This window comes from Canis lupus, chromosome 4 (assembly GCF_048164855.1).
Source record: "Canis lupus baileyi chromosome 4, mCanLup2.hap1, whole genome shotgun sequence".
Lineage (NCBI taxonomy): Eukaryota > Metazoa > Chordata > Mammalia > Carnivora > Canidae > Canis > Canis lupus.
Genome location: NC_132841.1, coordinates 12,616,349 through 12,642,622, shown reverse-complemented (window position 1 = coordinate 12,642,622; position 26,274 = coordinate 12,616,349). Strand labels below are relative to the sequence as shown.

The following is a 26,274-nucleotide window of genomic DNA, read 5'->3' as shown; positions in this document are numbered from 1 at the left end:
TTTATAATTGCATAGGCTTTACATTTTTATAAGTTTTGTCCTTGGCTGTTTAATCAGCCTCCTAACTAGTCTTCCTCTCAGTCTGTCCTCCAATGTGTTTTTGAAGGTTGATCATTTTGAAATACATATCTAACCATGTCACCCCTCTGTTTAGAATCCTTCAAGGCTTCCTCTTTGCTGCCCGGATAAAGCTTTCATATGGAGGCCAGAACTCACATGGTCTAGCCCATAGGAGAAGACATTTATTGTGTTTTGGTTAGTCAGCAATCCAATTTGCTTTTGGAGAACTACCTCTTCCCCAATGAGTATTCTCAAAGTGCTCCATTTTTCCCTAATTGAGAGACGGTTATGTTGCCCAAGCGAGGTCAGTAACACTCTTTCCTCTGGGACTCCGAATTTTGAATGAAATCTTGCAAGGATGGAGCAAATGGTCAGAGCCCATTCATTTGCTGATGAGACTGTGAGTCCATGCCAGCTAGATCTCTAAGTAGACTTACGTCCTCTTGGGTTCTCCATTTATGCAATCCTACCAAGAGATGGGAACTGTTGTTTGCAATCAAAAGCTCCTGTTTGCCTTCTACTTCCCACAAATACTCTTATCTTTAAATCTTTGTAGTTATCCATTGTAGTCCTCAATGTAGTCCCTAACATAAGAGGTTTTTGTGCCATTTAGACTTGGCACATGTTCCTTCCTCTCTGTCTTGGGATGCCTCCCTCTCAATCCAAGCTGTGTTTATGTTTCCGTGTTCCCTTAATGCAGCATGAGTACCTTGACTAAGGTACTTAAGTACATTCTAGTAACTATCTTATCAGTATTTCCTCCTAGATTGCAAGGTCGTTTGTTTTCATAATGCCTGGCACAAAGTATATGATTAAGAATTATTTGATGAATGAGTAAATAAGAATAAATAAGAACTGGAAGTATATTTTGTAGTTCATGCACGGAGACTTGGGTTATAGACAACACAGATTTCAGAAAATGGGTTGCAAGTTGTAGATCATAGAATCAATATAAATTGCATGAGACTAACCGTAAGGTAAATTGCTGATGAGATTAAGGCAAATTTGTCAGAATAAGGGTGGTCATGATCACTAAATCTTGTGACAAAGACAGACATAGCATTTGTTTTACAAAGGTTTGTTTTTTTTTTTAATTTTTATTTATTTATGATAGTCACAGAGAGAGAAAGAGAGAGAGGCAGAGACATAGGCAGAGGGAGAAGCAGGCTCCATGCACCGGAAGCCCGATGTGGGATTCGATCCCGGGTCTCCAGGATCACGCCCTGGGCCAAAGGCAGGCGCCAAACCGCTGCACCACCCAGGGATCCCTTTTTTTTTTTTAGACTAGGTAATTTTTTTTTAAAGATTTTATTTATTTACTTGAGAGAGAGAGTGAGCAAGAGAGAGAGAATATATGAGCAGGGGCAGAGTGAGACGGAGAAGCAGGCTCACCACTGAGCAGGGAGGCTGATGTGGGGCTCCATCCCGGGACCTCTGGATCGTGACCTGAGTGGAAGGCTGCCGCCACACTAACTGAGCCACCCAGAAGCCCAAGTAGGTAAGTAATTTTAAAACTATTTTCATTAAAAAAAAAAAAATTTTCAATACAGCTTGGTTAAAAGTATAGTAATTAAGAGCAGAGACTCCAGAATCATACAACCTTGGCTTAAAATTCGTATCTCTGTTTTTTCATCTGTAAAATGGAGGAAATAGTACCTACTTCTTAAGTGCTTAGTACAACGTCTAGTGGGTCTGGTCGTCTCCGTTTGCCACTCTCTCCCACTCAACTCAATTTCTGCACTTCTTTGTCCTGCTCTGTGCCCAGTACGCTGACTACTTGTGGACAGCACCTCTTGGGCTCCTTCAGTGCCTTGGCCAATGATAAGCACCATCAAGAGACTTGAGAACAAAGAAAGAGGCAGAGGTTTTCTCTCCTCACTCATTTTGGCACTTGTCTTTGACTCAAACTGCATCTCTTCCCAATTCCAGCTCCCTTTGGATGGTCCCTCCTTTTCAAGTTCTGCTTTCATAGGTACTGGTAATGCTAGGTCTTCTCTTTGTTACTTAGGATCCAGCAGCACAAATCACTTCCCATTGTCTGGTCTTCAGGTGCCTCTAGTTTATTCCTTTAACTCTGCCCAAAGTGCTATAATTACTTTTTCCCTTTAGATTCCTTCCCTTGACTCACTGGGATGTATTCTGTTTCCTGTCTGGACCTTGACTAATCCACCGTATATATAAATGGCTTAAAAATGTAAGCTCTTATTATATTTATTAATATTAAATGTTTATTTACTAAACTTAAAAATTAATATTAAATACCATTAATGGAAAATAAAGTAGGTAATTATATATTAAATATTGTTATGATCTTAAAACACATATAGCTATCGAGTAGAAAGCAAGAGTCACGTACATCTTTAAAATAAAGCAGAGGACTTCAAACACATTTCAATTCTATGGATGGTTGTTTTGCCTGCAGTTTAAGAAGCTGTACAGTGTGGGGGTGGGAGGGAGCCAGCACAGTCTGGGATGAGGGGTGTGCTGTTAGGCTGATTCCATCTACACATTTTCTACCCATGTCTGAACTCTTACAGGACATGCTTGACTGTACACTTTTGTCCCTCAAGGCTGCAGTTTTTTTCTCTATACCTTTTACTTTCACAAGTGGGCTACCATGTTCAATAACAGGTTCAACAAGCCAAAGGGGCAGCATGTTGCCTAGTTCTCTGGTGACCATATTTTCAAATGAAAAACAAACAAACAAACAAACAAAAAACCTTGAATGTTTGCTTGTGGAAACCACGCAGTAAGCTATTTGAATTGTCCACAATTTTGGACTGCATAGATCTTGTGCACAGAGTAGAGGTCAGGTTTTTTCACCTACATCATGTCATGGAGAAGAGAAGGCTAAAACTTTACATTTGGAACTGAAATGTTGTTTGGGGCTGTCTGAAACTTTGTTATGTACTGCACATGGAAGTCGACAGTTAGGCAGAGGCACATGATAAAAATTGGCACTGTTTCAACAAAAGATTCAATTCAACAGTCTTATGTTTATTTTAAAATAGCATTAATCAGGGGCATCTGGGTGGCTCAATGGTTGAGCATCTACCTTTGGCTCAGGTCTTGATCTTGGGGTCCTGGGATCGAGTTCTGCATCAGGCTTTGCACAGGGAGCCTGCTTCTCCCTCTGCTTATGTCTCTGCCTCTCTCTCTCTCTCTCTCTCTCTCTGTGTCTTTTATGAATAAATAAATAAAATATTAAAAAATAAAATAACATTAATCAATTCTACCTGTATTAAAAAAAAAAAAGAAATTGAAATCATTGGTACATTTGAACCCGACAGCCTGTCTTTGGGATTAAACCTTTCTCTGGTGATCTATTATCCAACATGATTACATCGTAGATCACATGAGCTGGATTTGTAACATACACAATTCCATGAGTGAATTAAGATGTGAGAGGTGGCCTGAGACTGTCCTTCAGGGAATTTTGGGAATTTTGTCCTTCCCTTCTTCAATACACAGATGGAGAACCTCATATGTGCAAGCTCTGTGCCGGGTCCTGAGGTAAGGCCGTGGGTGAGGACAGGGAGAAGGCAGAAAGCTGAGTTTCAGAGGCGTGACCTCTGCACTCATGCTGCCTGTTTGCTTCCATTTCTCTGCTTTGTTGCCCTCTGATGTTGGGCAGCTCACTGAATCTCATGGGGCCTTAATTTCCCATCTGTTAAATGGAAACTAATTTTTTAAAAAAGATTCTATTTATTTTTCATGAAAGACACACACAGAGAGAGAGAGAGAGAGAGAGAGAGAGACGCAGAGACATAGGCAGAGGGAGAAGCAGGCTCCATGCAGGGAGCCCAATGTGGGACTCCATCCTGGGACTCTAGGATCACACCTGGGGCTGAAGGTGGCGCTAAACCGCTGCGCCACCCAGGCTGCCCTGGAAACTCTAATTTGAAAAAAAAAAATCCCCGTGTTCATCACAGTATTATTTACAATAGTCAAGATAATGAAGCAGCCTAAGTGTCCATCAATAGATGACTAGATCAAGAAGATGTGGCATATATACACAATAGAACACTACTAACCCATAAAAAAGAATGAGATCTTGCCATTTGTGACAATGTGGAACCCAGAGGGTATTATGCTAAGTGAAAGAAATTGTGCAGAAAAAGACAAATACCATTTGACTTTACTTATATGTGGAGTCTAAAAACAGAGCAGACAAAACAAAACAGCAAGAGACTCATAGATACAGAGAACAAATGGAGGGTTGCCAGAGGGGAGAGGGGTCCTGGATGAAATAGGTGAAGGTGATTCAGGGGTACAATCTTCCAGTAAGTAAGTAAGTAAGACATGGGGATGTAATGTACAGCACAGTTGTTGCAATATCGTAACAACTTTGTATAGTGACAGATGGTAACTAGATTTAGTGTGGTGACCATTTCACACTGTGTATAAATACTGAATCACTATGTTGTACACCTGAAACTAATACAATATTATGTGTCAATTGCTGTTCTGTTAAAAAAAAATAGAACAGAGCTTGGCAGAATAAGGCCACTCTTGCAGCAAAAAAGTCACTAACAGTTTGAGCGCGCATTCATGTATTCATTGCTCATTTGGCCATTCATTCATTCAACAAAAGTTCAAAGCAAAGTGCTACCCTATTGCTGCCACTGTGCTCTCGGGAGCACTGATGAACAGGACGGACCAGGTACCTGCTTTCAGGATTTTATAATTTCTCTGTGAAAACAATGAGTACATGATAGGGGTTGGGAGTCCTACATGTGGATGTGTGTTAGATGCTTTGGGAATTGTTACATATAAAAGGTTAGTTATCTTTTATTATGGCCTTGAGGCTGTGCGATGCAAGTCAGAAGGATGTGAAGTGGAAAGTGTATATATGTACACACACACACACACACACACACACAGAGAAGGAAGTGTACCCACATTCTATGTACCTCTATGTCCCTGATTTCCACTTTCGTGAGGATATAGAGTAGTGGTTCAGAGCACGGTTCTCTGTAGCCTGGATGCCTAGATTAAAATTCTGGCCTGTCTGTCATTAACTGTGCGATTGGGGGCAAAAACTTCTCTGTAGTTCATTTTCATTAGCACCCAATGAGGATGATTATATTAGCACCTACTTCTTAGTTTTTTTTGTGGATTGTAGTGAGTTTACTGAGCTGGCACTCCTCTTACGAGCCTTTAATCGTTTTCCTAAAGTAGAGTGGAAAGGGCACAGACTTAGCAGCCAGTCGGACCACAGCCTGAGTCCTACTCCATCATTTACCAACCAAGCAAGTAAGTGAACCTCTGAATTCCAATTTTCTCATCTGTAAAACGAAGATAACAATATGTAATCCCATGAGATCGCATAGTTCTTGGCAATTACCATGTGCTCCAAAAATGGCATTTCTCTCTCTTATCCCTTCCCCTAAGATTAAAGAGCATTTGAGCCCAATAATGTGATGAAAGTAAAGGCAAGAAAAAGATGAAACAATATTCTGGAGAATTACAAGTAAAAATGTGATGAAGTATGTCTTTAAGGTCATTTTTAACATTTGAAAATTTGTCCTTTTAAACAAATCTCTGTAAGTATGTGAGAGAATGACTTATCCACTTCTAGCAGTTTTTAACCTTTAATCTGTTACAGTGCGAGTGAATGCAATGGAATTTATAGAACGATCACTAGATGGTTATTGAAACTTATCTGACCCCCACCTCACTAGCAAATCTTGCTTCTTCCAGTCATTGGGGATGAAAATTCTGGATGGTAGAGAGAAAGTTTTATTTTTATCCCTGCCAACCTGCTCTCCACCCCCCCCCCACCCCCCGCCCTGCCCTGCTGGTGGTTAGGGGTGGGGGTATGATCAGAACATCCCGCTTCTCGGGGTCAAATTCCACTCATAGGTAAAGTGTCAGGGGTAGGCTAGATTCCAGAGTTCTCTCGCATGTCTAGTTGCTCTACTGAGATATGACTGAACAAGGAACTTTCACAAGGGGGTAGGGTACTTCTCACACACATGGCCGTGGCTCCCTAAGCCAGTGGCCGCTGCTCCCAGAGCCACCTTCCACACTCCCTAGGTGCTCCAGGCTGCTTCTGCCCACACCACTCATTACAATATGAGTCTGGATCCCCAGCCATTTGAGTTTTTGACCCCTTGGGATCCAGTCTTACTTTAAAGTTGGGACATGCTCCTGTGTGTAAGAATGAGCTCATTTTCAGTTCTTAATTGGTAGGTGTGGGCTGGCTGAGGAGACACAGGAGTGCTGATCTCTGTTAAAGAAATCTGGGAGAGGTGCCTGGGTGGTGCAGTCTGATTAAGCCACCGACTCTTTCTTTTGGCTCAGGTCATGATCTCAGGGTCCTGAGACTGAGGCCGGTGTTGGGCTCTGTGCTCAGCACAGGGGCTGCTTGGAATTCTCTTCCTCTTCCTCTATTCCTCCTGCTGGTAGTCTCTCTCTAAAAATAAATAATTAAATCTTTAAAAAAAAAAAAATCTTTAATGTCCCCTCCCCCAACCAAAAAAAATCCAGGAAAAAGTTGGTGGAGATGGGAACAGGGACAAAGCACCTTCAGAAACCAATGGGTGAGCACAAGTATTTTTCAAATACAGTTTCCTTGTTTTCTTTTATATTTTTATACTTTTATATACATGTATTTGTTCAATCAACTAACTATCAAGATGACACTGGCTTTGGTGGTTAGAGAGTATTTGAATCAAAGAAAAAGCTTTCTAAAATATCTTTAACCAAAACATACAGAGAAAAGTACACATCCTATCAGTGTACAGGTCAATGCATTCAAATAAAGTGAACACACTCGAGTAACCACAGACCAGCTAAAAAATAGAACATAGTGAGAAGCCCCTATTCTATCCTCTCTCCTTCTCAGACATACATTTTTGATGGTGTTGACAGCATCACCTCTCCATTTTCTTGTCCAGAAACTATTCCTGGGACCACCTCCCTATCATTCTTACTGTTACTTCACCACTAGCCGCCCCCCCCCCCCATCTTTCTCCCTCTTAGGACAAAACAAAATACAAAACATCAACTAGCACTGGCTATTCTCTTCCCAATAGCCTGAAAGTCAGTAAATTGGGTTCAAAGGAATGGTGTGGAGCAAAAGGAGGAGCCACTGCTTTCCTGGCTGTAAGAAAACTTGACGTGATGGTCGGGTCCTCGAGACTTGTGGAGCTCTCGTTTCATGTAGACTCCACCATGGAGAGAAAACAGAGGCTCGGGAAGGTGAGGCAGCTTACTCCGGACTTCGGAAAACAACCTTTTTTATTTTGTTTTTTTTTTTTAAAGATTTTATTTATTTATGAGAGACATAGAGAGGCAGAGACACAGGCAGAGGGAGAAGCAGGCTCCATGCAGGGAGCCCGACGTGGGACTCGATCCCGGGTCTCCAGGATCAGGCCCTGGGCTGCAGGCGGCGCTAAACCGCTGAGCGGCCCAGGGATCCCCAAAACAACCCTTTTTAGAGTGCGGGGTCTCTGTCTTGGTCAGAACCGGAGGCTTCAGTGTATAAAGGGATGTCCCCGTGATGGGCATGGCCTTAGGCCTCTTCGAGAGGCTGGTAGGAGGAACGGGGCCCCTTCCCAGAAATATGCATCCACCGAGAGCGCGTACCACTTTAGGGGGTCCCCTCACGCATAGGCCCCAGGGCCCTTGGGCTGCCCGCGGTCTGCTGCAGGGGCCCTCAGCCGCTCGGCTCCCAAGCCCCTGATCCTCCAGCCAAAGCGCCCCCTGCGAGACTCGTGAAGGCGCGCTCAGACGCACCGTGTCTCGGCCGGCGGGGACGCCGCGGGGTCGCCCTCCCTCCCGTGGAGCTGTCACAAAGGACAGCACTTGGCGTCCGCGCTCCTCGCTGCCCAGGAGCACCGACTCCGCCGAGTTCTGGTGCCCGGTTCCCTGGGATCCCCGCCAGCTGGGGATGCAGCTCCGGCCAGAAGGGCGCCCGGCGGCCCCGGGGGCCCGGGGGAGCGGGGGCGCCTGGCCCTCACCTCTAGACCCGGCTCCCCCGACGCCGCGGGTCTCGGGGGGCGCGCGGGGGGCGCGCGGGGGGCGGGGGCGGGGGCGCGCGCGTGTTGGGCGCCCGGCCCGCGCCGCCGGCTCTCCCGAGGCCTTTCGGGGGCCCCGAGCACCGCGGCCTCGGGGTGCCCCCCCCGCCCCCGCCGGCCGGACCCGCGCCGGAGCCGCGAGAGCAGGAGCAGCGCCCCTACCGCCGGCTTCTCCGCCTCCATCTCCGCCGCCTCCTCCTCCTTCCCCCGCCACCCGCGCAGTCACAACCGGTTCAGACTGGCCGGGGTGCCCCGCAAAGGAGGGAGACGGGGGGAGCGGCGGGGAAGAAGTTCGCGGGAAGGAGGTGCGGGAAGGGAAGGGAAGCTGGCGCCCCGGCGCGGGCCGGCCCGGCTCTGCCTGCACGCGGGGCTCGGCGGGGCTCGGCGGGGGCGGAGGGCGGCGGCTCCCGGGGCCGCGCGTAGCGGACCGATTGCCCAATACCCTGGCAGGGGCCGGGGCCGGGGCCGGGCCGGGCCGGGCCCCCGGATAAATAGCGCCCGGCAGGCCCGGAGCGGCAGGGGAGAGCGGCGGCCGCGGTCCTCCCCGCACCCCCGGCCCGGCTCGCCCGGGGCTCTGCGCCCGGAGCCGCGCCCCGGAGCCCCGGCCGAGGCCGCCACTCAGGTAAAGGGCTGGGGCTCGCGGGACGGCGCCGAGGCTCGGCGGGCGCCTCCCGGAGGCGAGCGGGGCCCCTCTGGCTCGGGAGCTGCAGGCGGCGGCGCCGCTGTCGCCCGCGGCAGGCACTTCGGGGCGGGCTGCCGCCTTGGGATGGGCACCGGGGCTCGGAGCGCCCTGGGCGCGCAGCCCGACACGCGCGCCCCGGGATGGGGAGCTGCTGCGGGCGGCCAGGTTCCCAGCACTCGGAGGGAGGCATTTTGCACGGAGGGGGGGGAGAGGGAGACAGACAGACAGACAGACAGACGAGGGTCTCGGAGGAAGGATCGGGCGCAGGGCGGAGGTCTCCGGGTGAGCGGGCGGCGGACGCGGTGAGCTCGGCGGTCCCTGCGTGTCCGGGGGGCCTGGGGCGCGCCGCCGCCCGGGGAGGGTCGCCGCGCGGGGCTGCTCGGGGCGGGGACGGAGGCAGCGCGCGGGGCTGGCGGGTTCCGCGCCGCCGCGCCAGGTTCAGCACCACCGGGTCAGTCCGGGCGACGGCCGGGGAGGCGGCGGCACCTCGGCCGCCCGGACCCCGGGCGCGAACCTGCGACGACGCGGTGCCGGGGCGAGGCGCAGGCTTGGCAAAGAGCCGGCGACCACTTAGAACCTTGGTGGTCAGAAACCAGTCCGTGCGCCTGCGGTCGCCAGGTCTGGTTCAGTACAGGTCAACCCACCCGCGCTGCTGAGGCGGGATTTACACTAGATAATACGCTTACACAGCAAGTCACGAAAATCACCAATTTCCTGGGTCACAATTACTTTGAGTGTATTTTTTTTTTTTTAATCAGATCTTAAACTATCTGGATAGTAGTTAGATTGCAGATGGGTCCCACTATCCCCGGAGTAGAATATTTAGTTGTTCCATCAAATTGTGTTAATGTGGTATGTCCTGACAGTTTCTAAGATTCACGTTGGTTTTAGCTCTGAGAAATTGTTCTGGCTGGTCCAGGGGGAAGACTGTGGAAGCTGGGGAAGGTTCTGCAGTGAAAGTATCAGTATTCATTACTTGATCACACTTTCTTTTAAAGAACACGTGAATGAAAAGGAGAGGGTTAGTATCGATATCATTGCTAGAAATAAGGTTTTTTTTTTTTTAAGGCCCCAGGAAATGGAAATTGCATGATAGAATAGTTCAACCTGCAATTTTGAGACAACTCTTAGTTTTAACAGCGTTAAGAACATCCTCTGTTGCTTCCCTTTTGTATGTATGTAGGCTGGTGGAGGGTGAATATAGGGGAGGACAGGTAATACGGGGAAGTGGACCAGGATGCTAGGAAATCTCCTCCAGCTTCTGGCTGTGACTGAAGAGATGGAGGTGACGGTGTGTGTTGGTTGGTATTGGAATCTGTACCAGGACAAACCAGACCATGGTGCTTTCGGTTGGTTCTGGTCATGAAACTGGGGCTAGAGGAGGACAATTAAAAGATGAGGTCAGATATTTCAAGTTTTATTTCCTCATCTCAATCGTTTGAAACCCCGGTTTCTGTGATCTTTTACTCAGGGGAGATATCTCTTGAGTTTATAGAATACCAGTATATTGAGTATAGAAAGCCAGTGGGAAGGTGCAAAAAACCACAATGTCTTGCTTGTATAACTCTAGGTTTTCAAGAAAATTTCACCTAGTGACTTTAACTTATTTAATTTTAATTTGTTTTAAAGATTTATTTATTTATTCATGAGAGACATAGACTGAGCAAGAGAGGCAGAGACACAGGCAGAGGGAGAAGCAGACACCTTGCAGGGAGCCTGATATGGGACTCAATCCCGGATCCCGGGATCAGGACCTGAGCCGAAGGCAGGTGCCCAACCACTGAGCCCCCCAGGCATCCCGTGACTTTAATTTTAATTAAAGATTGCAAGAGTGCATATATCTTGAGGCAGTTGGCCTTTACTTTGAGAGGCTCTTTGCAGATACCAAAGTATTCCTGTGGATGATGAGATTGAACTAGAATTTACAACTGAGTTCAAGCAAAGAACACATGGTCTCCACCTTCAAAGAGTTTAGTCTAGTGGGAAAAATGGGTATGTTTACAAATATCTACAATACAAGATAGTATAAAAGGAGTCATATGGCAGTAACATCAATAGTGTGCTATTGAATGGCAGAGAAAAGGAAAGGTTCATTCAAGGTTAAGAACTAAAAAAAGTTACATAGCAGGTGTAGCATTTGAGCTGGGATTTGAAGAAGGAAGAGGATTTCCTCCATTGAAACGAGCCTTGCTGGAACAAGCAAACAGCACAGAGTTCTGGAAGTCCAATGTATCCAAAGGAAGCAGAGTCGTTTGGAGTGGCTAGAGCCTGAAATTTAAGATGATAAGACTGGGAGGTAGGATGGGGCTAGACTGTGGAGAATATGGCAAGCCATGCAAAGAAATTTAAAAATGTTATTGAACATCATCATCATTGTTGTTATTATTATTGATACCAGCAATGTTAGCATCCTTAACTGTAGTTTATACCTTGAAGTTCAGTTTTGTTTATACCCTAAAATAAATAAATGGATGAAATCTCAATGGTATTTGTTTCCTATAAACGTTACTGTAAAAGAGTAATGTGTTTCAAGTTTTTCCCCCAAATCTGGTCTTATGGCATACCAACTCTTAGTTCGATGAAAACTCTGGATAGAAAGACACTTCTACTTCCCTGGGCAAAATGCAGAGTAGAGCCATTGTCTATTCTCTGTTTCAGTTGCCAGTAATAATGATAATTATTATTAATGTTTATTAAACATGATATGTCGTGTGAGCCACATACCTTATTTCACTGAAGAAGGCATAATTTTGGTCTTAGGTTGATAATTTTAATAAGGTCATTCAGCTAAGTAGATGATGGAACCAGGATTTGAAGCCAAGAAATGTCTGTCAAAAGCCCATCCTTTGACAAGTTGTTGAACTATCACGTACAAGATAACTTGTTAAAAGAAATTAGAAATTGAGCCTGCTACCTATAGAAGTGTTTCTCTATTTTAAAATTTGCATCTTCATTCCTATCATTCTGATTTTATTTTTTAAATTGAGTTATAATTGACCTTAATAGATTATCAACCTAAGATCAAAAACATTAGCGAATGTGACAACATTGAATACAAAGACTGGATCTGCCAGACTCTCAGGGAGAGTGTCCATTTCAAATCTTCTTCTCATTATTTCCAGTAACACCCCCTCAAATGCACCAGCTCTTTTTGTATTTCAGCATCCTGTGTATGTTGCATTGTGTCTTGAGTTTTTACTCTGAAAGTGACGTAGCAGATATACTAGTTTGTATGTGACATAGTCAAATGCATGTTCAGACAACAGATTGGACTCTGCATAATCATGTGCAAGTTATGCAAAACCTACAATAAGCAAAAAACACACCAGTGTGGATATCATCATCACATAAGCCATATCAGTGTGGATATCATCTACTGGAAAAGAGAAAAACTGAAACAAGAGCCCAGTAGCATAGGGAACATGATAAGAGTATCAGATGCAGGGAAATGATTATAACAACTGTCTTTAAGTGTCTGGCCCTTATTTTGCCTATTTTTTTAAAAAAAATTTATTTATTTATTCATGAGAGACACAGAGAGAGAGAGGCAAGACAGAGGCAGAGAGAGAGAAGCAGGCTCCATGCAGGGAGCCCGACGTGGGACTCGATCCTGGGTCTCCAGTATCATGCCCTGGGCTGAAGACGGCACTAAGCCGCTGAGTCACCCGGGCTGCCCCATTTTTCCTTTTTGTAACTCTGTTAAATCTAGATCTTTTCTTCTCAGGTTCTGAGTGGTTTCCAAATTCTGCTACTTTCTCTTCTGAGCCTGAGAGCAGGACTGGAAATGGGTGACTGCTCCCTGGATTGGTCAGTGAGGACCCAGGTACTGGTCTTGCCTATAGCGTGACATCTCTAAACCTGTGTCTTCATACAGAGGGGCGACTGAGGAGTTGATAAAATCAGTGGTAGCAAGTTCACAAGGTTCACCCAGAGGAGACCGACAAAGCGGATGAGGAAGGGAGAGTGGAGAGAGCACAGGTGAAGCTCTAAAAGCAGGTCAACCTTGGTCCTGTGTCAGGGAGATGTTAGAGAGTGGAAGGAACTGGAGAGAACATGTTCATTCAACGAGGGTGAAAGCTATTCAGTCCCAGCCAACTGTTATGTGGGAACAAGGGCCCAGTGTTGCCAGATCTTCTGATGGATTTTCAAGAGAATCCAAAAATTCAGATTTTTACGTGAAATTTTCCAGTTTTAAAACTTTGGCAATTCTGAATGAATAAAAATAAGACAAAAAGAAAAAGAAAAGAAAATATATATTATGCAGGCCAACAAAATGCCTCTGAGAGATTTAGACATCAGATCTGGCCTGAGGGCTGTCAATTTGCTAGAGGATTCCCAAGGCTTCTGGCTTTATTTATTTATTTTTAAAAGATTTTATTTATTTATTCATTTATGAGAGACACACAGAGAGAGAGAGAGGCAGAGACACAGGCAGAGGGAGAAGCAGGCCCCATGCTGGGAACCCGATGTGGGACTCGATCCCACGTCTCCAGGATCATGCCCTGGGCAGAAGGCAGGCGCTAAACCGCTGAGCCACCCAGGGATCCCCGGCTTCTGGCTTTACGCTTCCATGATCCCACACTCAAACCGTGTTATCTCTAACCTATTTCTTCCATTTTGCTAAAACATAGGCCAGTACTCACCATATATAAGTTGTGCTTTGGAGGATAACTTAGCTTTGGAGGAGCTCTTTGCTAAGTGCTAAACGATGATAGATCTAGAAGGTCTTACAAAGTCAAAGGATGTCCTTTTTGGATGGCTATGCTATTTTCATAACTCAGAGGCTCCAGCAGTTAATTACTTGTGTTAATTATACCTTTTGGGGACAATTAATGTGATTTAATTCCAGGGCCTAGGGTTATTTCTCTAAAACATTTTCCTTCCTGCTCTCCCTTCTCACCCCAATGTGAGATAATAACCAGTTGCGAAATTGATCCTGCTTCCCACTTGGGCAAGTTGCATTTGTAGCCTGACTTATGGTGCTCAAAGAAATCTTCATTATCTTTACTCTGGCAAAATTTCACCATGTGGTCTGTCTCTCTCTTTAAACTTGGAAGTATTTTGGAATGTTCTTGAACTGCAGACAGAATTAAGGTTTGGCTTTTGAGTTGTGTTAATACAGCAGTTTAAGTTTTTATTTTTTTAAACATATTTAGATGGACCTCAAAGTAAAAATGAAAACAAAAACTAATGGATTTGTGTGTGATTCCAATCGCAAATTATTTTTAAGAACTCTGGTTCCTCTGCAGTGAAGTTCTTCAATATAAGATTTTTTTAAAGCTCAGTTTATTGTAAAGATTTGACTGGCTAAGATGTGTTCCTCACTTTATATCAATGAGCTCTCTTACAAACAAGAGAATCTGACTCTAACTGAAAAGTTCAGGGCAGATGTTGACAATAAGTAGGAAGCATTTGAGTAAATAAAATAAGAATGGCATGTTTAGAGAAGAAGCCACATATCTTCTTGAGACTGAGCTAATTTCAAGAGGACAGACAGAAGGCTCTGGATGATGGCTCTAAACCACAGTGTGTCCTTGTCCTGGCTCCAGTAATGAGTCAACGCCCCCGTTGCACTTCAGAGTGTGCCAAGCATGTTTAACATTTAAAACCAAATCTGAGAGAATCAGGTAACTTTCTGACCAGTAAAGACATACCATTTGATGTTATATTGGTAAAAAATTTAAATTAAGAAAAAGCATAATTTCTTTATTTTTACCACATATTTGGCTAGTCCTTCAGATGCAGTGATAGAAGCAGGCTGTAAGCTCCATGGAGGCAGGGACACATTGTCTTCATTCCACAGAGCCTTCTAAATGCATTCATTTCATTTTCTTCTGAATAAATGCACAATACCTTCTAAATGCACTTAATTCATTTTGTTGAATGAGAGGTGTTTGATTACTTCTTTTGATATATAGGAGAGTTAGGTAAGTAGGTTTTCTAGCATTCATTAATTTCCTAAACATTTACTGACCTTTTACTATGAGGCAAATACAATTCTTAGTACTTGGGATACTGGCCAGGCTTGAAGGTTAAAAAATAATAACAAATCATAACAATATGTTGTGATGAATGTTATAATAACAAGGTTGCCCAGACTGGTGTGAGATCTTAGAGGAGGAACTGCTGACTGTTGCAGAGTCAGGATGGCATCAAGCAGGAGGAGACAGGAGAAGGAGAAGTTTGTCGAAGCAAAGTGGAGACATGCATCTGGCCCCTCTCTAGAGGAAGAAAGGAGCGTGGCTCAAGTGCTGAATTGCGACAGTGGCTTGGGGACCACAGGTTTAAGGGACATCCTGGAGGGGCTGGATTGTTGCAAATCATTAGAGGAAAACAAAAGGAATCTAGTAACTTGCTGGGCATTTGAAGATGTAAGTATCTAATATATGGACAAAACATGGATTTGTAAAACCATTTTTCATTTTCATTTATAAGTTTTAAATAATGTTGTTCATTGATGAGGGAGTGTAAGCGTTCACTCTTTGCCAAGCCCTGGGCCTCGTGTTTCATAGAGATTGTTTCCTATATTCCTCCTAAAATAAGAGGAAGGAATTCTAACTATTTCCATTCTACAGTTGAAGAAACAGAAAGTCACTAACTTGCTTAGAGTCATATGCCTAATGGCAGAGTTCAGCCATGACCCCAGAAGAAATGACGCCAGGATCCGTGTCCTGGCCCATGGACTTGTGGTGGTTTCGACCGCGACCTTTAGTGAGATGTGTTTGTGGGCCTGGCCCTGCACAAACACACACAGGCAGACACACAAATCCTGGAGGACAGTTTCACAGACTAATACTGAACACTTACCACAGTGTAGGAGCTGTTCTTACATTTTAGATTCTTACCTATTTTATTCTATTCTAAATTCCAGTTCTAGAACATGCTACTCACAACCCACAGTTGATTTCATGACCCGTGATGCAGTGCAGGGTTTGGACAACACTACTCTAGCCCACTGCTTGACATTCCTTTCCAAACCTTAGCTTAATGCTCTTTCCTGTTACATTCAACGAACATTTATTGAGTGCCTATTGTATGCATAGATGCAGAAAGAACGTAAAGAATATAAGATGTCCCCTGACAACGGAAATTTCTTGTTAATGAAAAGAAAGGGAAGAAGATGAGTAAATGACTAACTATAATGCATGCCAGAATGGAATAAGAAAAGAATGCTGTATGCAACATATCATGGGAGCATTGAGTGATCAGTCCTGGCTCTAAACGTATATCAATTTGACTAGTAGTGTTTAGTGTTTTTTTGTGCTATGCTAATATTAAAACATTTATGAAATTAATAGAAATGTCTTTAGTAAAGACTTTTAAGAATAAAGGCCAAAGTAGATTTGAAGACCATGATAATCTGTATATTTTTCTCAAAGGTCCTGAAGTGGTTAAAATACTATTATTATTTAGTCATCAGTTTGTTCAGTGTAAGCCCCTGGAGGATATTAGCAAGCCCAGTCATATTAAAGTATACCCATTAAAAGGGAACCTGGGTGGTTCAGTCGGTTAAGTATCTGCCCTGCCTTCAGCTCCGGTCTTATGGGATTGAGCCAGGCAATAGGAACCCTGCCTCACCTCATTCTGTCTCTCAAATAAATAAAATCTTTTTTTTTTTTAAAGATAACATTCAAAAGTCATTGGTACTGTGTCTGATAAATAGAAAGTGTTAATAGAAAATGATAATTTAAAAATTATTTATTTATTTATTTATTTATTTATTTATTTATTTATGTATTTGATAGAGAGAGAGCGTGAGCGAGAAAGACAGAGCATAAGCACGGGAAGGGGCTGAGAGAGAAGGAGAAGGAGACATCTCGTTGAGCAGGGGTCCATACTGGGACTCTGGGATCGTGACCTGAGTCGAAGGCAGATAGATGCTTAACCGACTGAGCCACTCACGTGCCCCAGAAAATGATAATTAGAAGTTATTCCATGATATGGTTAGGTAGTAGTGCGTTTAAACCTCAGAAAATTTTCTTAAGTCCACTGTTTAGGGAATTCCTAAGAAAGTATGATATCATTGAGATTTAAGGACATTTCAAATATTTCTCCTTTGCCATGATTGATTGAAATGGGTAAAAAAAAAGAAAGAAAATAAATTAAAATAAAAGCAGCCAAGTCTTTCATTTTATGATTGTACATTAGGACATGCAATTATTGAAGATGGCCTGTAGTGCTCTTGTCTCTTCTTTAGCTCAGTGACCACATGATAAAATCACCTGGAGCCTCCGTTCCAGAGATCCTGTTTTCATTGCTCCAAGGTGGGCTCAAGCACTGGTCATTCTTAAGCTCCCAGGGTGGTTCTGTGGTGTAGCCAGGTTTGCAATCCCCTGCACATCTTACTGTGCTAAGTGCTTAGGTATGTATGTGCTGAGTAAGGTTAGGATGCTTTTGATGATTAGAAATAAGCTCAAGTGGATATACAGCCTCAAAATGGGGTTCTTCATTTGCCCATTCAATGCAATTGGAGTTACCACCTTTTCTTGAGAACTGGTTTAGAAAGGCAGATCTTAAGAGTCTTTGGAAGAAGAAAGGAGGAAAGGTTAAAAAACTGGGGCATTAAGAATACAAAGACGAGCATGAGTTCATGTAGCGCTTTAGGAGACAAAGTAGCTGATTTAAAAGTCTCTTGTATGTTGGCAAATTGAACACCAATAAAAAATAAATTTATAAAAAAAACTTAAAAAAATAAAAGGAATTCAAAAGTGATAGCGTGACATAAAATATGAGTCACCGCTAAATCTATCTTATCAATGGAAAATACTCTCTATTTCAGGATCTAGTTTCAGACATCAACTCTGTCATTAGGGTTGGTGTGGTCAGTGGGTGAGAGCCATGTCTCAAAATGTTTATGTGCTAACTTACTCTGGAGCTGATACTGAAGAATATATATCCGAATCTGTTAATTAATCCTTATTAAATGTTTATGGGTTCCTCAAAAAAAATAAAAAAAATAAAAGTTGCTTGTAGCCTGCGTCAACTCTGGTGGTCAATGCTCACCTCCACTCTACCCACGAATACCCTATTCACTGTACCGCAACTGTGTGTGTGTGTGGGCGGGGGTGGGGGGTGCTGGAAACCTGTGTGGCTTCCTGAGGTGGGAAGAAAAGGAAGGAAGGAAATGAAAAGGAGAAAGAGAACAAAAGAAAGGAAATGATAGCAAACCTCATTTGGACTTCAGCACCTCTTTGTTTCTGTCTTTTCTTGACAGTTGGTGATCTAAGAGCAGACGGTCATTGTCCTTGTGTTCTTTCCTCACTGAACCTCCCCTCTCCCCATTTGCTGACCTTTTCTTTTACTGTCAGGAATTATATGAAATGTTGAGAATGTCATTTCCATATCCCTTTTTTTCCAGAGAGGAATTTGGTAGTGTGTGTGTGTGTGTGTGTGTGTGTGTGTGTGTGTGTATGCATGCACATGCGCACTGTCGTGACAGAAGGAGAGCAGTCATGAATGTTCTGGCCAGCTGCGTTTGTAGGGATAGTACTTTCAGATTTTGAGAGGCTCTCTGCCAAGATATAAAAATAATATTTTTATGACAAGCAGTTGCATTTAACAGGATAAAAAATAATAATTTACATTGAGATAACAATGTGCCAGGCACTTTGCTAAGTGCTTTACATAAATGAGCTCATTTCATCATCACAATAGTCTGATGATGTAAGTGCTATATCATTCCTTCCCTTTAGGGATGAAAAAATGGAGGCACAGAGATATTGCAGTAACTTGCTGAAGGTCACACTCTTAGCTAGTATCAGACATGAGATGTACACCCAGATTGGCTAGTACCCAAGACCACACTCTTATTCCTTATGCTAAATTTTCTAGAATATATGTCTTCCTGTATTTATAGATATAAATATCTGTGTATGTACTTGTATGAAGCTATAGCTTTTGACATAACAGAAACGTGGAAATTCTACTAATCAGTTTTTGGGACCACATAACACTGTTACTAGATCTCAGTTTCTTTCCACCTACCTTCCCCAACTGGGAGATTGCTTGGCTAATTTGAACAAATTAATAAGTGACTCCATCATTATGTTGACAGCTTTATTATAATTATCACCATCAGCAGCAGCATTATCATCATCATGATGATCTGCTCAGAGTTTTACCTGCCGCAACATGCTTGCTCTGTTGGGGACTGCAGAGCTGAGGACTGCAGATACTCTCTGTTGGGGCATGTAACTTGGACCCAGAGAAGTGGGGTGACCATTTTTGCACTGACTGCCTGGAGATTTATGGAGCTGCTTCTGCTCAGGTTTTTCCTGGGCTCCTGTACAGCAGTAGGATAGCATTATGGGTGACTGAATGACTCTCTAGAAGTAACGTGTCCAGGCTTGGCCATTGTGGACAAAGGGAAAGAGAGGAAAAAACTTTTCTCTTTTCTGACTGGCAATGATGTGTACTTGCTCTCTCTGGAGCCACAAGGGTGGAACTCTGCTCATTCTCCAGCCGGAAACCAGCCAACAGATTTTGGGGAGTTGCCACATCAAAGTGTGGGGTTAATAGCATTGCCACCACCAGTGGGGACAGAGCCAAATGTCACAAATGAAGAGAGAGCGGGCAACCATCCATTCCTTTGTTTGCCCTCTGTGCTTCGGGGTGGTTAGAAAAATAAAAGCTGTGCTCTCCTGAGAAGGTCCAATTATTCTGCTCTCTTGTTTTGTAAAGTTAGGATTCTTTGGAGAGAGATGCTTACTTGCCTATAGCCTTCCAATTCACTGGGACGCATTAATATGTTGGAAGTTTTTTGAGTTGATACACTTTCTGACGCTATTTTCTCCTATTTTCATTAAAGAAGCTTTTGCAAATCTTCAGATAAATGGATGTAATCATCTTTTAAATTTTGTATCAGAGATAGTGTTCCCCTTTTGCATTTTCTCGAACATTTCATAGAAAATCAAGAAAATAACTTCATCATGGTCATCACTTCTATAGGAATTTTTACTTTTGATCAATAGAGATCTGGGGGTAAATAAGCTTTGTCCTTCACAATATTACAGACAACAGGGTTGAGCTAAAAGAAGAGCAAAATTCTGGCTGCTGCGCTGGGGTGGATGGGTTCAGGTAAGAATTTTCACATACTCTAGTCTCCCTTTTTATCCTCAACTCTTAACCCCTTCTCTCATTTGCCTGTATCCCTTTCCACTGGGAGAGATGTGACAGTTGGTCAGAGGCTGTTGCTCCTAAAGGACAGTGATTCTTAGCCCTAGCTGCACATTAGACTGACAGGAGGGTCAGGCTGTATCCCAGAGCAGTGTGGGGTGAGACCTCCATCATGGATATTTTAGGCTCCCCAGATGATTCCAGCGTTGTCAACGTCAAGAACCACTGTGGTTGGGCAGCTGTTTTCAGAGTGCATCTGTGCATGACCTCCGTCAGAATCACAGGGTGATTTTTTTAAAAAAATATAATTTCTGAGATTGCACTAACAATTCTTAGGCCTTGAACCTGTAATAAAAGGAAACCAAATCTGGTAGTAAACATGATTTTTGAATTATCCCAAATTGGAATCTGGCAATATCCAGATCTTGGTTTAAATTTTCTAAATATTAAGGAGTAACTAAAGATGAAAAAGTCTTTTATAAACCATAGGTTTAAATATGATTCAGTAACTAGTCGCTATAAAACTCTGGCATGAGTAACTAGTACCTACTCCTTAAAGAGGCTATCAAGTTACCAGAAATCCTTTATGATTTTTAAAGTAATAGCTAACATTTATTAAAATGTTTTACTGTGTGCTAGGCACTGAGCTTTGCACTTGAAATTCACTGTTGTTCCATTTTAAGACAAAAAAAAATGTGGTTCAGAGACATTAAGTAGTTGGCTCAAGAACAAATGGTAAGTAGCATAGACTGAATTGGAAGCTAAATATATATATATATATAATATATATGCAATTTATTTATTTATTTATTTATTTATTTATTTATTTATTTAATTATAACAAAGCTCCTAAAATTCTGGAACCACCTACTAGAAAAATCTCCCTCTTCCTCTCTACTCCATCTTTATGGTAAAATTAAGAAGAATAAAAAGAAGCTATTAAACAATTGAAAATGCTAACTTGCTTCGCATCATTCTTTTTACGTCCTTTTGGTGTATATACATAAAATATCCAAACACCACTGATGTACTTCAGAAATCCTGAATTTATGTTTCATTTTCATTGCTTAGATTCTTCTCTTATGATGTGTGGTCATTCCTGCACCTGAATAGAAAGCAGCTTTGCTTTCTGTTAATTCTTTGTTTGAGGAGTTACACATCGAAATAAGCAACTCATCATCTCCTGACTTCATTTCCTTAGTATAACTTGTTTCTAGGTTAAAAGTCTGGACATGTGTGTTGGGGCAGTGTGTGTGGACATGGCTGAAGAGAAGTACTATTGGCCTGGAGGAGGGGCCTCCCATGGCTAAAAGACCTCATACAAAGATTGTAAGATCAGGCCCCATATCTGGTCATTGTAACTGTGTGTGTGTTTGTAGAATTAATTTTTTTCCCTTTGTAAAGTCAGCTTTATTGAGGTATAATTTATATACAGTAAAATTCAATAATTATAAGTGTATAATATAACGAATTTTGACAAATATATACAGTTGGAGTTTACATTAATTTAATAAGATTTATTAAAATATAATCCACTACTCTATAATGCATCTGTTTAAAGTTTGATTGTTTTCAGTATATTCACAGACTTGTGCAACCATCATCACAACTAATTCTAAAATATTTTCCTCATGCCCGAAAGAAACCTCATACCCATCAGCAGTCACTTCCTGTTTCTCCTCAAATCTCCTAGCCCTAGGCAACCACTGATCTGTTTCCTGTCTTTGTAGATTGCCTATTCTGGAAGTTTCACATAAATGAGAATCATGTAATATGCGGTCTTTTGTGTTTGGCTTTTTTTTGTGTTTGGTCTTTTGTGTTTAGCATAATGTTTTTAAGATTCATCATGTTGGAACATGTACCAGCAGCACTTCATTCCTTTTTATTGCTGAGTAATATTCCATTGTGTGGCTAGACTACATTTTATTCATCCATTCATCAGTTGATGAATTTGGGTTTTTGCACTTTTTTGGCTGATAGCATTAATTTTTAAAGTGTAAACTTCAAGTAGATATCTTTCTAACCTCATTTTAGCTTCTTTTTCTTCAATATTTAATATACCAGAAGTCTGAAATGGCTTAATTCTCTCTTAACTTCTGAGATAGTCCATTTAAGGCCACCACAATTGGACTTATGGTCATACTAAAATTATTATTTGGAGTTCACTTCTTTTTATAGCTGTGTCATATTGTAGAAAATACTACAGAATTGTAGATATAGAAATGTGTATTTATATAAAATCAGAATATCTTAATATGATTTTAAAAAGTTTTAATAGTTTATTAGAAGGACATTTCTTTTAAAAATGATCTTAATCTATAACTAAGTTTATTTTACTTCAGAAGAGAAATCAAAACTGTACTAATTATGAAATGTCATTGGAAAGTGACAAAATTAATTCAGTGACGTTTACTTTTAAAGGACTGACATTGGTGTTAATGTGACTATGTTCACTAATATAGAATCACCAAGTGGAGTAGCTTCACTTGAAAGTTTGTATCATTGACCCAGAGGGAACTTACACTATTTTAAATCTCTATGCTACTCCCAAATGATAAAAAATCAGTATGTTGACTCTTTTGCAATTGATGACTACACATGTTGCACTTTTTACTTCTCAGACATTATAGAATGAAGCTACTTGAGAAATAGGAAAGTGAAAGTAGAAGTGAGATCATGGCTGTGGTGGAGGCGGACTCCAGCACCAGTGGCAGGCATAATTACTTGTACTTCTGAACTGCTTCTCTTGTGCTTGCCTCCCATTAAGTGGAATTTAATTAACTTATATCTGAATTATGAAGCTCAGTATATGCTAAAGGGTATTTTTAACCTATATTTTATTAGAATTTCCAAATAATTATTTGCTTATATTAATTTTTGTTAAAACACCCAAAGAATGATTTGTTTACACACACACACACACACACACACACACACACATATATATATATATATTTTTTTTTAGAATTCCCTCTAGTTTTTTTTTTTTTTTTCTTAATTTCCAGCATCCCTGGACCCAAACTGAGGTGGTGGAGAATTCATGATGGATGCTTGGAGTGCCAAAAGTCATGGTCGGGAAAGAGTAGTTATCAATGCTAGAACTGCTTCTGGCAGAGCAGGTCTGCTCTGTAGTTTGTAACTTGTTAACGACGTTGGAGTCAGAATGAAGCCATAAGATCCACTAACTTTCGAACATGTTGTGCTGTAACACGTTTAACACATCTCCACTTTGTGGAGATATAATTAATCTATGATAAAGTTCATCTTCTGAGTGTGTACATTTCCATGGATTTTATTCAAGAGTTGTGCAAGCTGTACCATAATCTACTTTTAAAATATTTTTAAATAATTTAAAAACATTTTCATTACTTCAAAAAGAAACTTTGTGCCCTTGACAGTCTGAGCTCATGCCCACCATCAAACTGTTCTCCAGAGTGACTGCTGTGTTTTTATCCCCACCAGTGACATGCCAGGGTTTCAGTTTGCCTCATCTTGGCCTGTGGTTTTAGAGCCTTTCATTTAACAAGAGTAGCACCGGTGTAACTGAAGGAACTCAAAGCCCAGGATGATTTAGACTTTTGACACACCTGATGAATGACCAGGTCAAGACAAAATCAATCTGGAATCAACCACTTCTTTTCCTAGGGTGTATCACATGATCTTAGGCTCCTAATTAGAATAAAAACAAAACCGAAAATCAATCAATAAGATAAATAACAAAAACATGCTTCAACACCAGCTAATTTGGCAGTGATGGAGATTTTTTTTAAAAGTTATTTTTACATCCTTTGATTTGAGTGAAAAATGTATCTAGAACTCTTTAGTAAGATATAGGTAACAGTCAAAAGGGGGTTATTAGAGAATGATTATTGTCTTATTAGAGAATGTTTATTATGAGGGGAACAAAGGCAAGAGGAACCATGGACTGAAAGTAAGATCAATTGTAAATCACTCTCAATTTGGTGAATAACAGTATAGCACATATGTACACACTTCAGGGATAGAAAACTTCCGTGTCAACAGTGAATGTTCATAAATGTCAAATTTGCAGTTCTGGGATCCTATACGTGGAGAACAGACATTTTCTGCTGGTGTAGACTTAAGGAAATAACAAAGGACTGGCATTATTTGAATAGAACTAAATGCAATCTAAGATATTGGAGCTTAATCATCGTGAGTAAAATGTCAACTTTCATCAAGAGTCCCTTTGATTTTCCAAAGAAAGTATCTTGGAATTTGCCCTTTGACAAAACAAATTCTGGAATTAAGAGATATACTGTCCCTTTTATTATGATAATCTGATAATTGCTCCTTGACAAAACAAATTTTAGCATTGAGATATATTGTCCTTTATACTATGATAATCTAATAATATCATGTTATGGTTAGTTGTATTTCATACTGCCCTCTCTCTCCACTCCAAACAAGGTTTATAATATGTAGAACCTATTTAATATTTAAATTAAGAACAAGAAGTACACTTAAAGTATAAGTTAACGTTAATTTTGTGATGTTCCATTAAATTGTAGTACAGCAAGCTGCCCCTAATTACAGTGCTCTTCAAATGGTCTTCTCAAAATGGCTTGTAATTTTGAGTTTTATAAGGTGTCTTGTCATTCATAGTCTGGATTTGTGAACACTTTGGTTAAAAAAGATTCCAAATTGTCAAAGAATGTACTAGAAAATACTACAATGTATGTATTTTATAGAAGCTTATCTTCATACAGTTATATGAATAAGAGCCCCAAACTATGAATATACTTATGGAACACTATTCCAAATAAAAGAGCACTCTCTGATATTTATAGATCTTATTATTTTTTAGGAGAAAATAGTTCATCACTTGGATAACATAAATGGATTATTAGTGCCAGCATATATTATGTAAATATGAAAAAAATACTATCTTGGGGTTATAAGTATAGCTTCTTGAGACACTTTCTTCTTAAATTTCAAATGAGAGTGCTACCTTTCTAATCTTGTTTTCCTCTGTGACCCCTCGAAGATCTACCTTCTTTGTTTTCCATCAAACCTAGTAGGCCTATCCTGATTCCACACCCACATTCATGTTTTTCCTGCCAGACCCTCACTTTCTTGAATCTCTCCATTGTTCTTTAGGACGAAACTTCTTCATAAGGCCATCCATTCCTGCTTTCATTTCCCTCTGACTCCCAAACCAGCCACCTTTTTGGGACTCAAAGATTCCATGCCATTTTACACCCCTCACTGGATTATAAGGTCTTAGTGGGCAAAGGCCATGTCTTATACTTCTTTTGACTTCCCCTGGTATCTAGTGCAATATAATTTAATTTGTAAGTGACCAAAAACTTGTTGAATAAAGATAACTTTTATAATACTGTATTTTTGTAAATATTAAAATAAGTGTGCTTAGTGGATATTTCAGTTAATTAGAAGTTTTTACTTAAAAGAATGGAAGAGAAGAGTTTTTTTTTTTTTTTTTTTTTTTACCATATTGGGATCATAAGATACAAAGAAAGGATAATTAGAAATTTCAGAGAAAAAATATGGCATATCTATATTTCTTATATTATGTGGTCACAGATTATATTCCTAAATTTACCCTTTAGCCCAAATGGAACAAAGTGGGGTATAGAAAGGTAAAATAATCAACTTGAAATTACTGCACACTCAAATTTGTTAATTCTGTTCCAAGGAAAAGAAACAAATAACAGCTAACTTAACCAGCTAATTGGGTTTGCTCTTAGAGTGAAATGAAAGGCTGGAGAAACAAATTTGGGATATCCCCTAGGTAGTAAGGTAGTAGGAACTGCCAGAGAGTCTCTTCAAAATGTACGACCTTTGGTATCAATAAATATCTATTCTTTTATTCCTTATGGCAGTTTTCTTAAAATTCAGAATCCTGGGAGAGAGGTCCTGCTGGCCTTGTGTGGGTCAAGTACTACACTATGGGTCAAGATCAAGGAATCTTGATCAATAGTCCTACCAACTGTCTACCCATAAACATGACCCAAGTCCCCCAAGGGAAGCTGGAAACCATTGCAAAAGGAGGAAAAATAAAGATTAGTCTATTTGTGAAGTCACCTTGCATATATAATCTCAGAGAATTAGCACCTAAGGAATAAAGGAAACTAGGAGAAAGGCACTCATTATACTGATAGAAAACAAGAAATCACAAAATGGTATTTTCCACCATGTTTTGTTGAGACTACATGTATATCAAACGATGAGACAATTAAAGGTCAGAAGCTGTTAGCCAACTCTATAAAAACTTGTCTTTCTAGTCAGAGTTGATATAAACGGGAGCTTTGTATTTCAAAGGTTGTTCTCCCAAATATTTACTGTGAGAAGAATTCTCTGGCTCTTGTCCTATGTGTTGAAATGTCACCCAAGGCAAGGCAAAGTAAATCAAGG

General features: G+C 41.4%; 1 protein-coding gene and 1 long non-coding RNA gene across 8 annotated transcripts in view; one reads left to right on the top strand and one right to left on the bottom strand.

The window, feature by feature from the left end:
- Positions 1-1,401: 1,401 nt before the first annotated feature.
- The window catches only part of SLC16A9 (solute carrier family 16 member 9), a 58,823-nt gene continuing 33,950 nt past the window's right edge, over positions 1,402-26,274 (top strand). For 2 of the 7 annotated variants that reach the window (XM_072823179.1, XM_072823172.1), the window contains exon 1: positions 1,402-1,558. The gene's annotated coding sequence lies outside the window, so the exon portion shown is untranslated. Of the gene's footprint in view, positions 1,559-7,145; positions 7,267-8,267; positions 8,390-8,605; positions 8,707-12,490; positions 12,590-26,274 lie in introns of those variants that run through there. The other 5 variants (XM_072823175.1, XM_072823174.1, XM_072823178.1 and 2 more) reach the window with 5 other exon arrangements.
- On the bottom strand, positions 10,360-15,603 carry LOC140631864 (uncharacterized). The gene is made up of 2 exons (XR_012029388.1): positions 15,574-15,603; positions 10,360-11,034 (listed from the first exon to the last, which is right to left on the bottom strand). It is a non-coding gene; the product is annotated as an uncharacterized lncRNA (long non-coding RNA).